The following is a 20,563-nucleotide window of genomic DNA, read 5'->3' on the forward strand; positions in this document are numbered from 1 at the left end:
TGAGGATTCCCCTGGCCAGCACTTGGCTGAGCCTTTCATGCCTGGTGACCCATTTAATTCCCAAGACAAACTCTAGGAGCAGGCTTGGCTTTTATCCCTTTTTGACAGAAGTGGGAGCAAAGGTACATTCCAGCTGGGTAGCTTGCCAAGATCACACGGTCCTAAGCGGTGGAGCTGGGATTTATCCCACAATCCAGCTCGGAGTGGAGGTGCGCACCTCTTTGCCATGCCGCCTCATGTGACTTGAGTGCTTCCTGAGGTGTGTCCCAGATGATCAGAGCCTGCGTCGAGCTGACATCCATTCGTTTTCTCAGCATATGTAGAGACCTTTGTGGTCCAGGCCCTGGAACAAAGTAGGTTCTCCAAAAGGTGGTTAAAGTCAGCACTGCGAGGTGTACCCACTGTATGGGCATCACAGGGTGGGGTTGGGGTGGGGGTTACAGGTAAAGAGAGCGTATGACACTTTCTAGAGAGCAGCTTCTGGTTTCCGTGTCCAAGAAATGGGAGTATGAGCCATTAGTGCCATTTACTTAGTAAACAAGGACACTTGCGGGGCAAGACAAAATCTTGAACATTTAACACGATTTCTTCAATTCTCTTTGAAAGCAGGCTTGGGCTGATCTAGGTCTTGTGAAACAAGACCCAAGAAGGCTACGGCAAAACCATGGAGAAGAATGAATTAGAAACTGGGAAGAGAAATGGCTGAAAAATCCAAGATCAAAGCTCTGATCCCATTTCCCATTCAGATGGTCCTCCAAGAAAAGACACGGAAGGACATTAGTTCACATAATTTAAGGGAAAAACATGTCTAAAATTGACCCAGCCTCTTCTGTTAGATGAGACTTGGTGCCTCCTCCTTCATCACTGAGTGGCCCTGGTCTGGACACATGGTCTGTTTGGGTACAGGCAGTTCAAAGGCTCTGTCCTGCCGTTCCCATCTATGAGAGTCAAGGTCAAGCCTGAACCCACAGGGAGAACTCTCTGTGAAGACGCCCAGTGTTAAGCTGGAATGAGAACCTCCCCTGGCCTCTCAGGAAAAAGAAAAGATTTAGAACAGATGAGTAGGTGCTATCTTTTTTCCTTCCTTGTCTTTGAAGTCGATGCGTGGGCTGACCAAGGGTCTAGGAGGCAGACCTTGGCTGCCTAGGATTGCTGCTGTTGGCTGTACAACCTCCCATGGGTCACTGGACCTCCCTAAACCTCAGTCTACTCATCAACCAAAAGGGATAAAACTGTAGATAGTAGCTTAGTGATATGTCACCAGGCTTTTAGTGGAATAGAATAATGCTGGGCTTACAATTTTTTGTAGACAGTTGGGAATATTTAAATCACGGGCTCAGTTTCACTTGTTTTGTCCCATACATGATGTTGAGCTTACGGGTGGCCTTGGAAATTGTATTCTCTATAAAACAAATGGGAACCATAGGGCTGGGCCCAAATGCCCTTGCCCAGCATTCCCTGTGGAAGTGGCCTCGGCTGGCTTCTGTGCAGCCTGCCCTCCTCTCCTGCTCAGGCTGAGGTCTGAGTCTGTTAAACCACAACAATTAGAGGGCTAGTTTTATGGGGAGGATCAGATTGCTAACTCACTTTGCTTGGGTAATTACAGCAGGGTGGAAGCTGGCAGTTGGCTCTCATAAGAGTCTAGAATTCCAGAATCAACTGTGGCTCTCATTTCTTTATTAAATACACAAAGCTAGTCCAGAGGTTTTCAAGCTTGGCACCGCCAATATTCTGGATCCGATCATTCTTTGTCCTGAGGGCTGTTGTGCACATTGTGGGATATTGAGCAATGACCCTGGCCTCCACCCAGTAAGTCTAGCCAGTAGCTACCCCTCCTCCAGTTGTGAGAGCCAATAGTGTCTCCAGGCCTGGGCCAGAAGGGTGGGCAAGTGAGGTGACTGGCATTTGCACGATCCAAGAGGGAGGACCTTCTGCATTTCTTCCTTGTTCTTTACTTGCTTCTCCCCATTCCAGATGCGGCCAAATACCCTTGGAAGGGGGCCAGATTGCTCTGATTAGGAGCCTCAGAGCTCCAGGACTTGGAGCCACCCAGGACTCGGGTAGATATTTTGATAATCACAAAATACAAACCAGAGTGCTGTGAACCGTGGTCTCCAAAGTGACCATATCCGAGCTACAATGCTTTAAGGTATCATAAGAATCATCCCTTCATCCATGGGGTTGGGTTATCTGGGGAAGGGGAGATAATGCCATTCTAGTTCATAAGCAAAGATGTCTCAGCTGCCTTTATTCCTTCTCCCAAGGTCGTGATTTTCTGTAGAGGACCTGATAGGACCTGATAGGTAACAGGGTATCTCTGGTTATTTCATAATGTCATGAAACCTACCCCTACCCCCAAATCTCAAAACCAAACCAAAGTGTGCTGAAACGCAAAAAAAAAAAAAACAAAAACAAAAACAAAACCAAAACCAAACAAACAAACAAACAAAAAACGTATATAACAAAGGAAAGATGGTTGTCGTGAAGTCAAATGCCAGAGAAGAGATTTCTATTGAGGGAGTTAAGAGGAGCACCTGGTTTCTTGTCACCGGAGGGACGAACCCCTCAGCCCTACCCCGATGCCTGGGCCATAGGTGTGCTCACAGGTGGGCTGGGCAGCAGTGTGGGTTCCAGAATCTCCCCAAAGGAGAGGCTTGTAGATATAATCTGGGTGGAAGGAAAAGTTGAGTTTGTACACGAAGTTGGCAAATTCTTACGAGGATGCCATGTTTCAGGCTAATAAAATGAGCAACATGCTTTTATCCACATTTGCCTAAGATTATGAAAAACAACTCCACATCAAATAATATTATTTTCATTATCTCAAGGGGGATGGTGTTGACATTGCTGATGGAAAGTAAAGTGGGGACTAGCATGTGTGTCCCCAGTCCCCCTTGGCTGGACAGTCAGAAATAGCCGTTCATTTTCCTCCTGCCTTTGCGTCTCAACACATCCCCTTTGCAAGGACCACAATGCGAATCAGTGTCTCTTACATCCTGTATTCTCTGCCTTCCCTCTGTAGTCTGCAAAAGGAGCCTGTTTTATTTTTTATTTTTATTTTTTTTAAATTTTTATTTATTTATGATAGTCACAGAGAGATAGAGAGAGAGGCAGAGACACAGGCAGAGGGAGAAGCAGGCTCCATGCACCGGGAGCCTGACGTGGGATTCGATCCCGGGTCTCCAGGATCGCGCCCTGGGCCAAAGGCAGGCGCCAAACCGCTGCGCCACCCAGGGATCCCAGGAGCCTGTTTTATATCCAAGTGCTACCACTTGATAGCTGTGGGTGACCCTGAACAAGTTACCTTCTCTGGACCTCAGATTCCTGATCCATAAAATGGTAGAGAATGGTCTCTATTTTATAGGGTTTTGTTCAGATGAAGTAAGATAGTGCTGGGAAAGCACTTGCCACAGTGCCTGGAATATTTAAAATGTTTTTGCTGCACAGTTGTTAGTAGTAGTTGTGGTGGTATTAGCAGCAGTAGTAGCAGTGGGTGTATACATGGGCTCTTGCCAGCCCAGCGGCATGCAGCAGAGATTGGGGTCTCGGAGTCCTTAACTGATGCTTACAGGTACTAGTGAGTTGCCATCTTTGCTGGCCAAAAAGCCTTTTCATCTCAGTTGTGTTGTTTCCTCTGAGTAAGTTCACAAATGTCCATCTGAGATTTTGGGCAAGTGCACCCTTTTAAGCTTTGAGACACTCAATTATTTCCTCCAGAAGACCGTTGTAGTAGTCAGGACAAGCTAGGCTCACGCCGCTGTGACAGATAGTCCTAAACACTCGGTGGCATAATATGTGAAAGTTTATTTCTTGCTCACTGCACGCCCACCTTCTATCAGCAGTGGTGGGGACTCCGCTCCCTATTATCACTCAGGGTCTCCACCAAGATGGGGGGCGGTGTTGAGAATTGCACAGAAGCTTGTCACCACCTCAGCCTGGAAGGGACACGTATCACTTTTGCTTGTGTTTCATGGGCCAGAATGGGTCACACGGGGCTGGCAAGGGTGGGTTTGTTTGTGCCCAGAAAGAAGAGGGGGATGGGCTGCCAGTGGGCACAGTTGATCTGCACCATGCCCACAGAGATTGTAGCCAGGGCCAGAGGCCATTTGGCCAGGGGGGTTTATTGAGAGCAGGAGTCAACGCATATTTGCTAAAGGGTCAGGCAGTAAATGTTTTAGGCTTTGTGGCCAAGGGTCTCACACTCACCTGCTCAACTCTGGAAAGCAGCCATGGACAATGTAAACAAATGGATTGACTGTGTTCCAATAAAACTTTATTAACAAAAGCAGGTGGGCCACTCTAAACCAGAGTCAGCAAACTCTGGTTTAGCACTCTGGTTTAGAGTGGCCCAGAGCATCCTTCAGAAAACCAAAATTGTGTTTTTAATAAAAACATAGGATTCCAAGTGAAGCCAGCCAGGCAGAGAGGGCCACAGTAAGCCGTGGGGCAGAGTGAGGTAGTTGTCACTGTATCCAAAATGGCCATAGTGAGGGATTCAGTAACTAAGGTGACCCATAGATCCTTAAGGACTTCCTTCATTCTTGTGACTTTTTTTTTTTAAGATTTAATTTATTTATTTGAGAGAGCAAATATGAGCAGGGGGCAGGGGCAGAGGGAGAGGGAGAAGCAGGCTCTCTGCTGAGCAGGGAGCCCAACCTAGGTCTCGACGTGGGGCTCAATCCCAGGTCCCTGAGATCATGAGCTGAGTTGAAGTTAGACATTTAACCAACTGAAGTGTCCCTCCTAGGACTTTTTAAAGGGAAGCAAACTATCTCACCATTTGGGGGCTGTTACTTTCTTGTCTGAGATGGTAACACATACCTAATAGCGGAGGAAAGAAGCTAGCAGCCGCAGACTGTCTTCTTCAGCATAACTCACTTAACATAGAACTTATGTAGGTCTTATTTTCAAATATTTTAAGTGTTTTGACAAGGCCTTAGGAGGCTTCAAGAAGGAGAAGCTAAACTTAGCAATTCCTTCTTTCTCTCCTGTAGAGAAAAATAATGTTCCCTCCCCTCTTCCGGGTTCTTGGCTTAGACCTGCTGTCATAAAAGAGAGACGAACAAGACAAAGAGAAGTGAATTAGTGTGCATACCTCATGGACACATGGGGAAGATCAGGGAAAATGAATACACACCCCAAGAGGGTCCAAGCCACTGCCTTAAATACCATTTTCAGCTCCAGACAAAAGGAAGATCTTGGTGGTGAGAAGGAGGCAGTTACAGGAGGTGAGCAGGAAAAGCACAGCCAACAAGGGTAGGGTCGATATGCAGATTGAAGTCCGGCCTTCTCCACTGATGAAGGTTCTGGTGATTGAGAGACACCCCCTGTTCTGGTGGAGAGAGGGCGACACCCTTACCCGTGGAGACGGCCACATGTAAATGTCCCTTATAAACTCTAACTTCAGCTTTCTTTTCAGAGCTCCTCCCGTGTCGGCAGTTTCTCAAAAATAACCAGCTCAAAAGGATCCTCCTGCCAAAGAGGCCGATTCTGGGGTGGCCTCTTCTGCGACCCTCACTCCCTTCCTCCCCTAGACACCCAGCGAGCACCAGCTCCGAGCTGAGCCCTGTGCTGGGCAGAGGGCTGTGGGCAAGGGAGACAAGATCAGTGTCTCCACAAGGTCACCACTCTGACAATAAACACCAAACAATTCATTTGGCGAAGGCACCAAGAATGGAAGCCCAACAAGAGAGAAGAAGAGTGGATGATGACTTTGGGGAAAGCCGTATCTGAGTCCACATGGATGCTATCTACTAGTCAGCGTCCAGCTGTAGCAGAGCAGCCATCTGGCTGTGTTAATCGGAACGAGATTCCATGTGGGCACTAGGTGCTCTCAGGAGCCTTCCAAGGCCTAGAGCACCCAGAGAGCCTGCCAGGAGCGTGCCCTCTGCTTCTATCAGGCAGGCAGGGAACTAGCAGTCAATGATGGGAGCCCTGGCTTAGGAAGGAGGCTCCATCAGAGGCTGGAACTTAGGATCTGGAAGCCCCTGGAAATGCCTCTGGACACCCACAGAGCTTTAATTCAGCCCCTGCTGGCCCTGTAACTGCCTCGGGACACAGGGAAGCCTTGGGATGCTGCTACAGGAACACCCTCCTACCCCGGCCTTGCTGTCACTGTGCTCCCAGGGCAGGAGCTCACCCTCCTCCAAATCTCACGCAGGTACTTGAGTCAGTGGGACCTACTTCTCCTGGAGGCCCAGCCATGGGGGTCTTGTAATGTGGTTGTTGGCTTCCCTGGAGTATCAGTTTCCTAGGGCTGCTGGAACAGAGCACCACACACTTGGTGGCTTAAACAATAGGAATGTATTGTCCCTCAGTTCTAGAGGCTGGAAGTCTGAGATCAAGGGGTCAGCAGGGTTGGTTCCTCCTGAGGGCAGTGAATAAGTCTATCCTGGGCTCTTCCCCAAGTTCTGGGGGTTTGCCAGCATCTTCGGTGTTCCATGGCTCGTGTAAGCATCACCCCCTTCTCCTGCCTGCTTCTTTGCATGGCATTCTCCTTGTGCACCTATTTCTGTGTCCAAATTTCCCGTCTTTACGGGGACACCAGTCACTTTGGGTTACTCTAATGACCTCACCATAACTAATTACATGTGCAAGAACGATATTCCCAAACTAGGTCATCTTCTGAGACACTGGGGGTTAGGACTCCAACATATGAATTTGAGGGACACAGTTCTACCCAGAGCACCCAGCCTCTGCAGGAGGAAGGTACCTGGAAGGAAGATGGAATGGACAGGGCTGAAGGTCTACTCATTGTCCACCACAGGCCAGAAGGGGTGGGCTGCTGGGGCCAGAATCGACTCAGAGGGAACAGTTGGCGACAAAGGTCTAATGCCAGAATGAACTTCATTTGAGGGAGAGCAGGACAAGCTTGAAGCCAGGAGAATGAGTGAAGGGAGAGGTGTGGGATGGGGTGGTGATGGAGCTAGGACCATGTCATGGGGACTTTGAGGCCATTTGAACCTGTTACATTTCACTCTGTGTGTGATGAGAAGCTGCCAGAAGGTTCTCAGTAGGAGTAGGGGACGTGATGAGCGTGCATTTTGGGAAGCATGCTAACAGAGGAGCTGAGGGCCATGCTGGGGAAGCGGGAGAAGTTTCTTTTTTCTTTCTTTCTTTTTTTTTTTTTTTGGCGGGAGAAGTTTCATGTGGCCACGGCAGTTGTCCCAGGGAGAGACTGGCAGCCTGGACCAGGAGAACAGTGGGCAGAGAGGGAGGATGGGCATGGGTTTGGGACAGGTTTTGATGGAGCTGCCCAGACACACGGAGGATTAGCATACAGCCCACATGGATGTAGGATAGTGAATGCCGCCGGATGTGGCAAAGGGCATCTGATGCCCTGAGCTTTTTAGTGGGTGTATGTATCCTGGGGTGACATCCACGGTGATGGGTGGGTGGGTTCCCATTTGGTTTCTGGTGGCCATATTTTCCAGATGCCAGATCAGTATGCTCGGCTGGCCAGAGAAAGGGATTTATAGGGTCAGGGAGCTTTTTCTGGAGAACTGGGCCATAGGTATTGTCACCATGGGATGCCAGACCAGGAGGCCACAGCTGCTCCATCCCCCCTCCTGCCACCTGATGTGCATGGCACAATGTGGCATGGCTGAGGCCCTAGCTGGAACTGGGGCTGTGGATTCCTGAGGGGACTTTGCAGATGTGGCTATGTTTAGGATGCTGAGCAGGGAGACACTCCCAGATTATCTGTATGGGCCTGGGGTGGTCATGAGGGTCCTTAGGGGAAGGAGGCAGGCAGGTAGGAAAAAGAAAAAGGGGATGTGATGCTGGAAGCAGAGAGAGAGAGAGGTCGGCAAATGCTCTGGTTTTCCTGCTGGCTCTGAAGATGGGGTGGGGGGGGGCCCATAGCCAAGGGCACAGGTGGTACCTCTAGGAGCCAGAGAAGGCCAAGAAGAAGGAACCAGCTCTGCCAACACCTTGATTGTAGCCCAGTAGACTAAGTTTTGAGCTTCTGACCTTTAGAACCTTAAGATAACAAGTTTGTGTTTTTTAAGCCACTAAAATTGCAGTCATGTTACAGCAGCTGTAGGAAACTAATCCAGATGCAGGGAAGGAAGATCTAGAACTAAATCCTACCAAGAAACACTGAATGGATCCAAGGGGATTTTTGGGGACCCGTCTGTCCCCAAAGATAAGGCCCCAAAATAAGAGCCAGTTGCTTCGGCCAGTGGCAGAGGCGGGGTGAGAAGCATGGGTGGGACCTCTGCCCCTGAGCTATGGGTAGGTTCCCCCGGCAGAGAGACTCTGAGAGCTGTGCTAGTCCCACGGCTGCCGGATTTGCTGTGATTTTTCCCCCCTAGACATACAGAACATGACTCTGGACGTGGCAACATGTGTTAGATTAGCCTCCACCGGGGATCCCTGGGTGGCGCAGTGGTTTGGCGCTTGCCTTTGGCCCAGGGCGCGATCCTGGAGACCCGGGATCGAATCCCACGTCAGGCTCCCGGTGCATGGAGCCTGCTTCTCCCTCTGCCTATGTCTCTGCCTCTCTCTCTGTCTCTCTGTGACTATCATAAAAAAACTTAAAAAAAAAAAAAAACTTAAAAAAAAAAAAAAAGATTAGCCTCCACCAATCACACACAAGCTAAATTTTCTTTGGCCTACGGACTCTCTGCTCATTCTTAACAGGCTCACTCTGCTTGTGTCCAGCAGGCGAATCCCCGTGAGACCATTGGGTGTCAGGTGTGCTTCTCCCCAGACCCTACCTGCAGCCTTGGCGAGGATGGGAGTTGGACCAGGGATGTGAGAAGAGGGGGTCAGAGACACAATGGGTCCCAGCGCGACCTGACCCCTCCCGTGGACCTGTTCCCCGGGGCAGCAGAACACTGATAATATTTGAGTTTAATCTTCGCCAGGAACCCCTTGTTTGTGTGCGGCTGGAAAGATATAATGAAGATTTTCTAAGTCGGTGTTCTGATCCGTTTAGTTTCAGATAAAGATGCTACTCAAAGATATTTAGTAGTGAAACGTCAATGTGTTTGGAATATTCACAAGACCTCACTGACTGTGGGTGACGGGGGCTCATCCCTCAGTGACTGTGGAACGGGGCTCTGTGTGAGGAGCCCATTGAGGAACTACGCAAACGCTGTGGACTCTGCGTGACTCTCTGCGCAGGAAGTGCACACAGCTCTAGCCTCTTACCCAAGATATTCTGAAAACTGCCACTTTGCTTAATGTCGCTGGCGTCTGAATAATGTTTTGGAATAGACATTTGGGCAGACTTGAATTTCATTTGGAGAGAAACTGGAGAAAGATGAAACCACTTGGGGGATTTATTGCTGATGTTGTTGAGAAATTTTAAAGCCAGCACCATGCCTTACACTCCACTGGAGAGTCTCCAAGGAGGCAAGATCCCACAGAGAAGTGCCATTTACCCTTGGTTGACTTGGTTTCACCCCTTAAGTATTTATTGGGTGATGTAAGATGCCAGTCACGGGGCTGCCTGGACTATCACCATACATACATACAACGCCGTGGCCCACGTGCCTGCAACCTCTGGGCCAGCGAGAGTGTTTGCAGGGTTTCTCAGGAAACAGCTGCCTTCAGCGTCCATGAGGCCGCCATCTTGCCCCAGACCTTTGGGTTCTCTATTGTCTGCTTTTCAACACCCTCGATGGCTTCTCTGGCTCTGGGATTTTGACTATAAATGAAAATTGAGGGTGTCAGTCCGGTGTTCAATGCCTCCAGGTCCCTGAGACCTTCATAGTGGGCTTTCTCTGGGACCCACTCCTTCGCTGTCAGCCTGAGGCCACTCATTCAAGGAGGCCTTCTCTGACCCTCTGGCGAGGCCAATGGCCCTGCTGGCCACTCACATGACATTTCCACTGTGCTGGTGTCCAGTTGCTGATGTAACAAAGCATCATGAGTTCTTAGCTCATGGTTCTCCAGGTGGAATGGTGCTTGGCTGGTTCCCTGTTTGAGGACTCACAAGTTCGAAATCAGGGGCCTGTGTTCCCTTCCTTTCCTGGGGCTGCTACAACAAAGCCTTCCAAACCAGGTGGTCCACAAACAAAAACACCCCAGGAATTCACGCTTTCACAGTTCTGGAGGCCAGAAGTCAGAGATCAAAGTCAAAAGAGTGATGTCCCCTTGGTAGGCTCCAGGGCAGGATCTTCCAGCTTTCTTTTCTTTTTTTTTTCCTGTTTTGTTTTGTTTTATTTTATTTTATTTATTTTTTATTGGAGTTCAATTTGCCAACATATAGCATAATGCCCAGTGCTCATCCCATCAAGTGCCCCTCAGTGCCCGTCACCCAGTCACCCCCCCCCCCCGCCCACCTCCCTTTCCACCACCCCCTGTTCGTTTCCCAGAGTTAGGAGTCTCTCATGTCCTGTCTCCCTTTCTGAAACATTATATGGTCTCATTCATTTGGGGAATATAAAAAATAGTGGTTGGGAATAAAGGGGAAAGGAGAAAAAATGAGTGGGAAATATCTTCCAGCTTTCAATGGCTCTAGTCTCTGCCTCTTCACAAGGCTCCTCTCTGTGTCTGTGTCTTCCTTTCTGTCTCTTATAAGGAGTTAAGACCCACCCTACATCTGGGATGACCTCATCTTGTGGTCCTTAACTTAAATCACATCGGCAAAAACTCTTTTTACTGAAAAGGTCACATTCACAGGGTCTGAGGGTTAGGACGTGGACGTATCTGGGCGTGCGCATCATTCAACCCTTTCCAACTGCCTTGCTCGAGGCACCCATGTTAAAACCTTCCCACTCAAAGCCTCCCTGGGGTTTCACTAGGGAAACTTCTTATATTAATTTTAATGGGAGTGAAAGACCTTCAGTGCATAAGAGCAGCATCTTCAGAAACACGACACAGAGTCGTGTCCTATTGATTGGAAAATGATTCAAGGTATAGGTGCAAAACCCAGTTAATCATCACCTAGGCTAGCTCAAGTAACACCTGCTAGGTTGTTTGCTCTGGAGTAATTTGCATTTGAGGTTTGAGCTTAATTACTTCTTCATTTCAGGTGATCAATACACTGTTTTTTTTAAAAGAAATATATGCATGCCTTGAAGTTTCTGGATGAGGAAGGAAACCTTTTCTTCATGTTAGACTGTTTTACTTTTTATTTCATTCTGATAAGCCCTGAACAATAAATGGCTGAAGACCTTGAAACTTATCATTTCCTCCTTCCTAATCATGATGTAAAAAACAGATTGTCTTCTGAGCAAACAGGAATCAGGTTACAAGGTGTGATTCTATACCTTGCTCCCATGGAAGTGAGAAGTGCCCTTCTTGCTGGGTCAGCAGGCTCAGGACAGGTATGCGCACACAAGACAGCCACTGCACGGGGAAGACGCAGGTGTGTGACCCACAACTGCCATTTCTACCTTTTCCAGCTCTTTGAGTCCTCCATCCAAGTGTCCTTTCCTGTTAGTAAAGAGAGACCACGACCAAATTCTGAGGCTTTGAGGGAATGACATTGCCACAGCTCCAGGAGCCTGTGAATCCTGGCCACAGAGACAGATAGGGACCTCTGCTACCCACAGGCTGCCCCTAGGGAGGCTTCCTGGTGAGACTCATTCTGTCCATGGGGTGCACAACCCAGAGAAATCTCTAGTCTAGCAATCACATGGCCATCAACACACAAATAGATCCTGTTCCCTACTGCACCGCCCCCGCTTCATCAGCTCCTCCATGACTCCAGCTACTTGCTCCCCTTCAGCCTTACTGCACACAGCAGCTGGAGTGAGCCCAGGACAAAGCAAATGCAATCACAGTTTCCCTTTGCACAGAGCAGTGGCTCCCGTGTCACCCAGAGTAGAAGCTACGGTGCCCATGGTGGCCATCCAGCCCTCTGTAGACTTGCCTCACCCCCCTCCCTAGTCGCCGTGGGCTCAGCTTTAGCCACGCTGCCCGTCCCCACCCCTCACCGCCCCCCGCCCCCACTGCCTGGAGGGACCCCTCTCCCCCAGACAGCCTCATAGCTCTTGCTGCATCTTCTTTAGCTCTTTGCTAAAATACCACATTTCCCCAGAGGCTATCCCCATTTGAAATTGCGGCAGCCCCTGCTCCCATGACTCCCATCTACCCCACCCCGCACCCCCCAGCTCATCACCTTGTGGTATGGTTTCCTAACAGCTGCCTCTCCATCCCCCATGAGTGGAAACTCGAAGGGAAGAGCCAGGTCGTGGTTTCGCTCTATGTGTTCCCGAGACTTCCCCAGCGCCCACACTGGATCCCAGTGCTCAGTGAGCACTCAGTAATGTTTGTTGAATGAATGCATGCATGCCTGCATGAATGAATGAAGAGAAGGTTGGCTAAGTGTCCTGTCAACCCATCTGCTCAAAAATGGCTTTGTCATTTCTCTCTGAAGTGACTCATCTGCTGCGGGCCCTCACGATTCTTCCTCCTTTCTCGCCCACAGACTTTTTTTTTCTTTTTCTTTTTTTTTAAATGATGAAAGGCTGGATCATTTGAAATCACTGTGGGATGTGTGCCTTTCTAGCCTGGAGTGGCACTGACCATGTATTTTTCCATGCACTAGTTTAAGGAGGCAGTAGTTTTCCACCAAGAGAGATGAAGAAACTGGTGGCAAAGTACAGAGTGGTATTTTATTGGGGAAAACCAGAGACGGCTGGTGTCCAAAGCCATCTGCAGCCGGTGGTAACGCCATAGCACCCAGCAACCAGGTGCACAACCTTCATTTAGAAGCTCCAAGACGGAGTGTTTATTGCCTCTTACCTGAGATTACACATTTTTCAGTTTACCATGCCCTAAAATTTATTCCTGAGAAAAGCAGCATTATCTCTACTGCGGCTTAATGGCCCCACTCAGCTTCATTATCTAGAGTGCACCTGTCCACCGTCACTTTTTAAAAAAGTTCCTCCTTCCCTGTTAAGCAAGCTGGTTGGAATGAGGAAAGAGGCCAAGGGTCCACAATGTGCTGTTCCTACAGAGCTTTCGATTCGTGTGTTCTTTCTCCTCACATCTCTCCTTAGGAAAACTGTTTACCAGGAATAGGGAAATATAGATTAGGGAGTGATCTAGATTTATCTGTGTGTTCACTGACCTCCTAAAGTGCTTACGAATTGGCTCAGTTTGTGTGGGGTCACATGCTGCCTTATGAAATCCATAGTATTTGGCCAAATGCCACTGCTTGTGGTTCAACCAGAGAGTATATTATCGTGAGTGACAGGTGCAGACTTCAAAGCCAAAGACCCAAGTTCACATTCAATTGCTTGCTAACTGGCTACATAAACTTGGGGACCCTGTGTTGAAAAATTATTAAGAATTTCAAGATGGTGACTACAGAGCATTTAACCAAGAATGAGGCCCTTCTGTAGACAGGCCCGTGCCACCGTACAGGTTACTCTTGCCTATGATGCCAGCCTAGTTTGTAGGCAATGCATGTTTCTTGAGTTGAATTAAATAAAAAATTCAGTGCAAAGCACACAGATGCCAACGTACCCTCCATGCATTTTGTTGTCATCAGCTGGGCCATGAACAAGCATTAGGCCTAAAGCCGCTGAGCTGAGCTCTCGTCTAGGTGGTGATCCGTGGCCCATGCTCACAATGGGACTTCTGGGAAAATCTGCCGCTCGCACCCCACTCCAGGATTCTGATTTGAATTGTCCAGATGGGCATTGGTTGTTGGCCTCTCCACTGCCAGAGGGGGACTCTCACATGCAGCCAAGATTGAGAACAATGGGCTCAGTGAATGGAGGTCCATGATGCAGGGTGGCTTTCTTTTCTCCTCAGCAACAAAGATAGAATTCGGGCAAACCTATTACTATTAGTATTATTTTTGAAATTGTGATAGAATGCACATAACCATCTTAACCAGTTCTGAGTTGTGTGTAGAGTGACATTACGGACATTCACAACGTGGTGCAGCCATCCCCACGGTCCATCTCCAGAACTCTTGCAGAAGTGAAAACCTGTCCCCATCAAACACTCACTCCTCGCTCCCTGCTCCCTTCAGCCCCTGGCATCCATGTTCTGCTCCTAACTCCTCTAGGGACCTCATACATGTGGAATCAGACAGTATCCATCCTTTTGTGACTGGCTGATTTCGCCCATGTGATGTCCTCAGGGTTTCTTTATGTTGGAGCAGTGTCAAATGTTCTTCCTTTCTAAGACTGGATACTACCACACTGCATGTAAAGAGCTCACTTGGTTTCTCCGTTCATCTGTCAGTGGACACTTGGGTTGCTTCTGCCTTTTCACTGTCATGGACAAACATTATTTTTATACAAGGGTGGTTGGATTGTTACTCCCATTCACAGACAGGAATACTGAGGCTAAGAGGGAGTACCCTGTCTGCATGAGTGGAGAAGTGGGCCCCCCACCTATGATGGTCTGCTTCCTGCCCCTGGTCTCTCCCCCTTTCTACACATCCTTATCTTCCTGCACAGGGGGTTATTCTAGCATGAAGACAAACAGTGACTATTCACCTAATGAGCAGCTCAGCAGCTTCCCTCCCCTTCATGCTCGTGGGTGAGCTGGTGTTGGTGAGAAATTGGATACACACAGGTGTCCTCTTATTGGAGTCTTGTGTACACAGCACCTGGGGCACCTGGTTGTTCAGATGACGGGGTTTGCTTAGCAGGTGAAGAGGTCAAGGGGCCCAGTGCCTCCCTGGGGCCCAGCTGACACAAAGCACGTGGTGGTGGCAGGCACGGCCCCAGTGCTACTGGAGTACTGGTGGCCACTCTGCAGACTCTTCTATAAAGTCCCTAGTTTCCATAACTTCCTCTCAAGTTTGGGGGGAAAGCAGAGCTGTGGGGCTTCTCACCTGGTGCCCTTGTGAGGTTGTCCCAAGTTTTGGTTTCCTCACACTTTTTTAAAGATTTTATTTATTCGGGGCACCTGGGTGCCTCAGTTGGCTAAGCATCTGCCTTTGGCTCAGGTCATGATCTCAGAATCCTGGGATTGAGCCCCATATTGGGCTCCCTGCTCACTGGGGAGTCTGCTTCACCTTCTCCTTCTAACCCTTCCCCTGCTCCTACTCTCTTTAATAAATAAAAAAAAAATAAATCTTTTTTAAAAAGGGAGATTCAGTTTATTAGAGTGCAAGAACAAGAGAGAATACGGGGCAGAGGAGAGAGAGAGGGAGAGAGCCAGTAGGCTCCCCGCTGAGCAGGGAACACAATGAGGGACTTGATCCCACTGGGATCAAGAACCGAGTTGAAGGCAGATGCTTAATCACTGAAGCCACCCAGTTACCCCTGGTTTCCTCACTTTTAACAGAGGTAGTGAGGACCTCTGGAAATTGGAGAATGGAACTCTCTGGGATGGATTTTGTTAAATTCTAGTTTTTATTGTCCTTTCCCCAGAGGCCCTAGAGTACTTCCTTAACAATCTCTACAAAAGGATCAGGTGCCCAAACTGGGAAAACTGAGGTCCAGATCCCCTAGCAGATGAGCTCATGGAGGTTGTCACTAGTCAGCAGGGCCTCCACTGGCCACTCTGCATTCAAGGGTGAGAGGAGGGCTGTCCGTTCCCCTCCTGGCTGCACTCGGTTAATGGACTGAAGTGGGCAGGATGGGGTTGACAAGGTTTGTGTCTCTCTGTGTATTCCTGGTGACTTCACTTCGTGGCCATCACCAGCAGGTGCTATAATGTGCTGTATAACGAGTTCCAGAGCCCAGAGTGGCTGCCCCTCAGTGTCGCAGGTAATGAGGTGAACGGTCACCACCATATGCACCTGCAACAGCCATGACATCACCCAGAGTCGACACCCACAGATGGGCTGTCGCCAGGCTGGCTGCACACACAGGCTTTCATCACAAAGACTTGATGAGCTTCTGCCCTCCAAGATCTTATAGTCTATGCCTGTTGGCGAGATACTATGAAACAAGTGGCAGTATGGGATTACATGGCATGCCATATGGGATTCTGCTGAGATTATTATAAAACTGTGGACAGTAGAGGAAGGAGGGCCAGAGGGCAGAGGGACCGTGGCTTGGTCAGGGCAGGCTCATGGGGATGTGTTGGGGAAGGTCTTCAAAAAGACATGACTCCAACTGACTCATGAGCTGGATCCAGGCACTCAGAGGCTCCTCACTTCTCCTCATCCTTGGAATGTGAGTTCTGCTGGACTTTCTGGCTCCCAGGGGCTACTCCGGGGATATGACCCTGAGATGATGATATAAAGTTGAGATACCTATGGGGTACACGTGACTGAACCCAAGTAAGGCCTCTTTATAGATTTAGTGGGCTGAGTGGGGATTTTTTCATCTCGTTGCTATTCAAGATCAGCCTCAGATGTAGGTTTCATTTACTTATTAGAGCTGCCACCTACCAGCCTGGAGTGACCACCTCTCTCTTGGAGGTCTCGCTGCCCTCTGCATATAGGGGTCAGTTTTAGTTCCTGAGAGGATCATGAACCCATTGGAAGGTGGATAGAGAGCTGAGATTGGAAGGTGGAAAGGTCTGGAAAGGAAGAGAAACAAGGCAGTCTCTGCCAGCCAGTAAACCAGTGTGGGGGTGACTAGTGGGGGGATGGCGGACTGATATGCTCCTTGGAGCTGGGCTAGACCCTCCAGTCCCTGGCAAATCACCCAGCCTCTTGTGGCCTGCTTCTTCACCTAGGAAACTGGTGCACTGAGGTATTTACCCCCAAAGAATTAGCAACGGGGACTAAAATCTGTACACATGCAGGTTTGTAGCAGCATTATTCACAATGGCCAAAAGATGGAAGCAACCCAGTTCATGGACGGGTGAATAAACAAAGCATGGCCTGCTGCACAATGGATGTAACTCACTATAAAATCAATGAGGTTCTCACACATGCTACCATGTGGATGAAGCTTGAAAGCCTTCCTCAAAGCAGGAGAAGACAATACAAAAAACCACATTTCATATGATTCCACTTAACTGAAATATCTAGACTAAGTGAATGTGTTGAAACAGAAGGCTGGTTGGTGGCCACCAGGCACCAGGCTGCTAAGTGGGTGTGGGTCTTCTGGGTGGATGAAAATGTGTTGGAGCTCGACAGATACAGGCCCAGCATTGTGAAGATATTGAATGCCACTGAATTGTTTAAAATAGCTAATTTTGTCTTATATGAACTTGCCCTCCATGATAAAAAGGAAGGAAAAATAGTGCATTAAATCTGAGCGTTTCTGACTTTCCTCTGGAACCTGAAGAATTCGACTGGGGAGGAGCAGAGCCTGATAACAATTGATATCTTTAAATGATGAAGAGTGAGAGCTCATCCCTCTAGTGTCTTTTCCAGACCAACAATTCCATAATTTCTGTGGGAATTGGCCACATGTCATTTTTCGGCGTCACCTAGATTTCCTTGGTGAAATTCCTGTACTGAGAGTGATGAGCCTATAGACCTTCTAAATGGAGGCTCATTATTCTCACTTGGCAGATGAAAATCCAGGTGTCCCTGGTTCGGTGTCTTCAGAGTAATTTTGGCCAGAGGAGTTTCTAGGCATCCTGGAGCTCACTTTTCAGTGGGAAGTCTGATGATGGGATGGTTGTGACAAGCTCCTTACTAGCTGGACAGATGGGCCTTTTCCCTCCAGGTGTGCTGGGGCACTGACACATCAACATCACGGGGAGGTTGTTGGAAATGTGGACTCTCAGCCCCATCCCCAACCTGAATCAGAATCTGTGTTGTCACATTGGCCTGAGCTGACTGTCATGTGGCTGGCAAGGACTGTTCAAAGGCTGAAGGTCGGCCACCTGACTCCATTCCCAGGCAAAGCTCTCAGAGCCACGATGTCCTGATGATAAAAAGAAGACAAAAAAAAGAAAAATCCAACCTTGTAGAATCTAGCTGGACTCAGCAATAGATGCTGGACCTGGCTTAGCCCCAAGCACACAGAATCACCTGATGGAAATCAGTTTATGTTCACCTAACATCTGGGATTCTTAGGGTTTAATAGCATTTCTGGAAGTTGCCCTGGGTCTAACTTTCAATCCTGAGGAAAGTTTCCCATTTTGCCCCACATTCAGAGTTGAAATCCAATGTTTGGGCTGAAAGATACTTGGTTGGTCTTTGATTTTAAACAAACGCGACCCAGGAAATTGAAAAATATATGCACACAGACTTACAAATAGAGCTGTTTAATGAGTTGATGTTTCTGGATAGTCTTGAAAAGGCCCTTTACAGCCGTGTGTAGATAACACTTACCAGCTATGTACTCTAACTGTCTCATAAACCAGAAAGGCAGGGGACGTTGCACAATAAGTCACCGTCCCTGAGCCTTCATAAAATGACTACTTCCGTGATGAATGTGCCCTAGTCCTTTCATATGTTATTTGAGTAAATGATAAAAATAGCAATTAAGTTTTAATAGGATTTGTTTGCGAAAGCTTTTTTTTTTTTTAAACCAAAGCCAATATATACAACGAACAGTCTGTATATCTATTACCTTCAAGATGGAATCTAGGTTACTTTTACCATAAACATATGGAAACTCACTCTATTTCGAAGATTTTTTTCCTCCTAGTGACTTTTTTTTTCATTAACCAAGGCTTTTATTTTGGTTGGTCCATTCTTGCTGTTACCCAAACCAGAAAAGATAGTTTTCTCTCAACAAAACAGTTTTGTCTCTAATACAAACAGAAAATCTAAACACTGGAGGGATATATCTCAGATTGGGCTTGTGTGTTTAAAAGAAAAAAAAAAAAACAAAGGTAAAAAGAAATCTTTCTGAGATCCTAAGCATAATAACAATTTTTTGAATCACACTGTGTTTCTGGGACACAATTAGCTAATTAAAAACTGCTGATATTATTTATACTACAAATTAAAAGATGCTTTTCAATGATCTCTAAGCTTTTGATTGTTTGTACTCTTTGGTTTTCCTTGCTGTAACTTTAGTCGTTCCTCATTCAGCAAGTTTTTGTAATAAATATGACACTATTATGCAGCTTAAAAATAATTCCATAGTGTGTGAAACTAAGGACAATGTCTTCTGCTTGGAAGGTTTTCAATGAATAATCATGCTGGATAATAGGTTGTTAAAATCAAAGACCAATCTCACGTATCTGATTCCTGTCACCTACGTTCTTTCAACCGTAAGTACTACTTATTGAGTGTGATCTCTAGTCCAGACCTTGAGTCAAGTCTAGCAAAGGAGTTGAAAACAAAAAAGTCACCAAGAGCTTTGCGAATCTTACAATCTACATGCTTTCTCTGAAGCAAAGATATTGAGTAACACGTTCTGTGCTTGACCAGCGGTGTAGACAAGACCTGCTCTGGAGGTTCCAAGCAAGCACAGGCTACTTATGTTCACACAAAGATGCTAAGCCCATCCTCCATGCTCAAATCAATGAGGCCTCTTTCTTTTTCTTTTTTTTTCCCTCTAGAAGCCAAACTCTATCTCCAGGTTCCAGTTAGAAATAAAAATCTGCATTTGGTTCTGTTCTTCACTTTCATGCTGAAGAAATGCAAATCCTAGATCGGAAAGCATCTCACTCAGTTAACAGAAATTAAATAACATTAAGAACAATTAGCTCTGGAGATGCTGAGGCTTTACAGAGCTAATACCAACCCAGACCCAAATATTAATACTACCTAGATCAGGACTCCTTTAAGTGACAGAAATCAAGTTTAGACTGGGTTAAGCAAAAGGAAAAGGAAGGAAAAGGAAAGGAAAGAAAAGAAAAAAAAAACTAAAAAGAAGAGAAGAGAAAAGAAGAATGAGGCTTCAGGCTCAGCTGGATCCAGGGTATCAGATGATGTCAGCAGGCCTATCTCTCTCCCTTCTCGCAGCTCTACCAGCCTCTGCTTAACTTTAGCCTCAGGCGGTCGTTCTCCATGTGGTTTCAGGATGATCCCTAAGATCTCTTAGACCTACAGACGAAGTGATTTCTTACCCTAAGCTCTATTTCAATTTCCCCAAAGAACTCTGGGCCACCTCTAGCCTTAGGCTTTCAAATAAGCACATCTCCAGTGGCATTCCCTTGTGTCATTCTGCCTCTCTTCCCTATTGCCCATCTCTTCGTTTGAAATCCTGCATCCCGGCTTCAAAAATCACCTCCTCTCCTTGCAGATAGAGGAGATCCCACCCATCCTTGCTTCCCTTTCTAGGTCTTAAAAACATGGATGCTTCAGCTGGGGGTATAGAAGTAGTTGGTACTGGGCTCTGGACAGTGGTCTTAGCAGGGGAGAGATATGTGTGATTTTGCTCCCAGGAGTATTTAGCAATGTCTGGAGGCATTTTTTGGTTATCATAGCTGGGATGCTGCTAAATATCCTGCACAGCACGGGACAGCCCCACAACAGAGATGTGTCCAGCCCGCATTGTTGATGGGAAACTGGTTTAGGGAAGAGGGGTGGCAGGGAGTTTGTTGAGGTGAGGGACTGGTGATGGTGGCCCACAGGGCTTGTGTTGTGGAGACTGCAGAAGAAAGACCTCTTTGCCTGAGCCCAGCAGGGTCCCTGCAGAAAGCATATGGCTGCCCAGCACTGTCTCAGCCTCATTGACACTGGGGAGAAACATTGGCCACTGGGATTGGGGGGAGGGGAAGAAACACTGGTCACGGGTTGGAGGAGGGGAAGAAACACTGGCCACTGGGACTGGGGGGAGAGGAAGAAACACTGGCCCTGGGATGGGGGGTTGCCTGCACATGGTGCCAG

This window comes from Vulpes lagopus, chromosome 20 (genome assembly GCF_018345385.1).
Source record: "Vulpes lagopus strain Blue_001 chromosome 20, ASM1834538v1, whole genome shotgun sequence".
NCBI lineage: Eukaryota > Metazoa > Chordata > Mammalia > Carnivora > Canidae > Vulpes > Vulpes lagopus.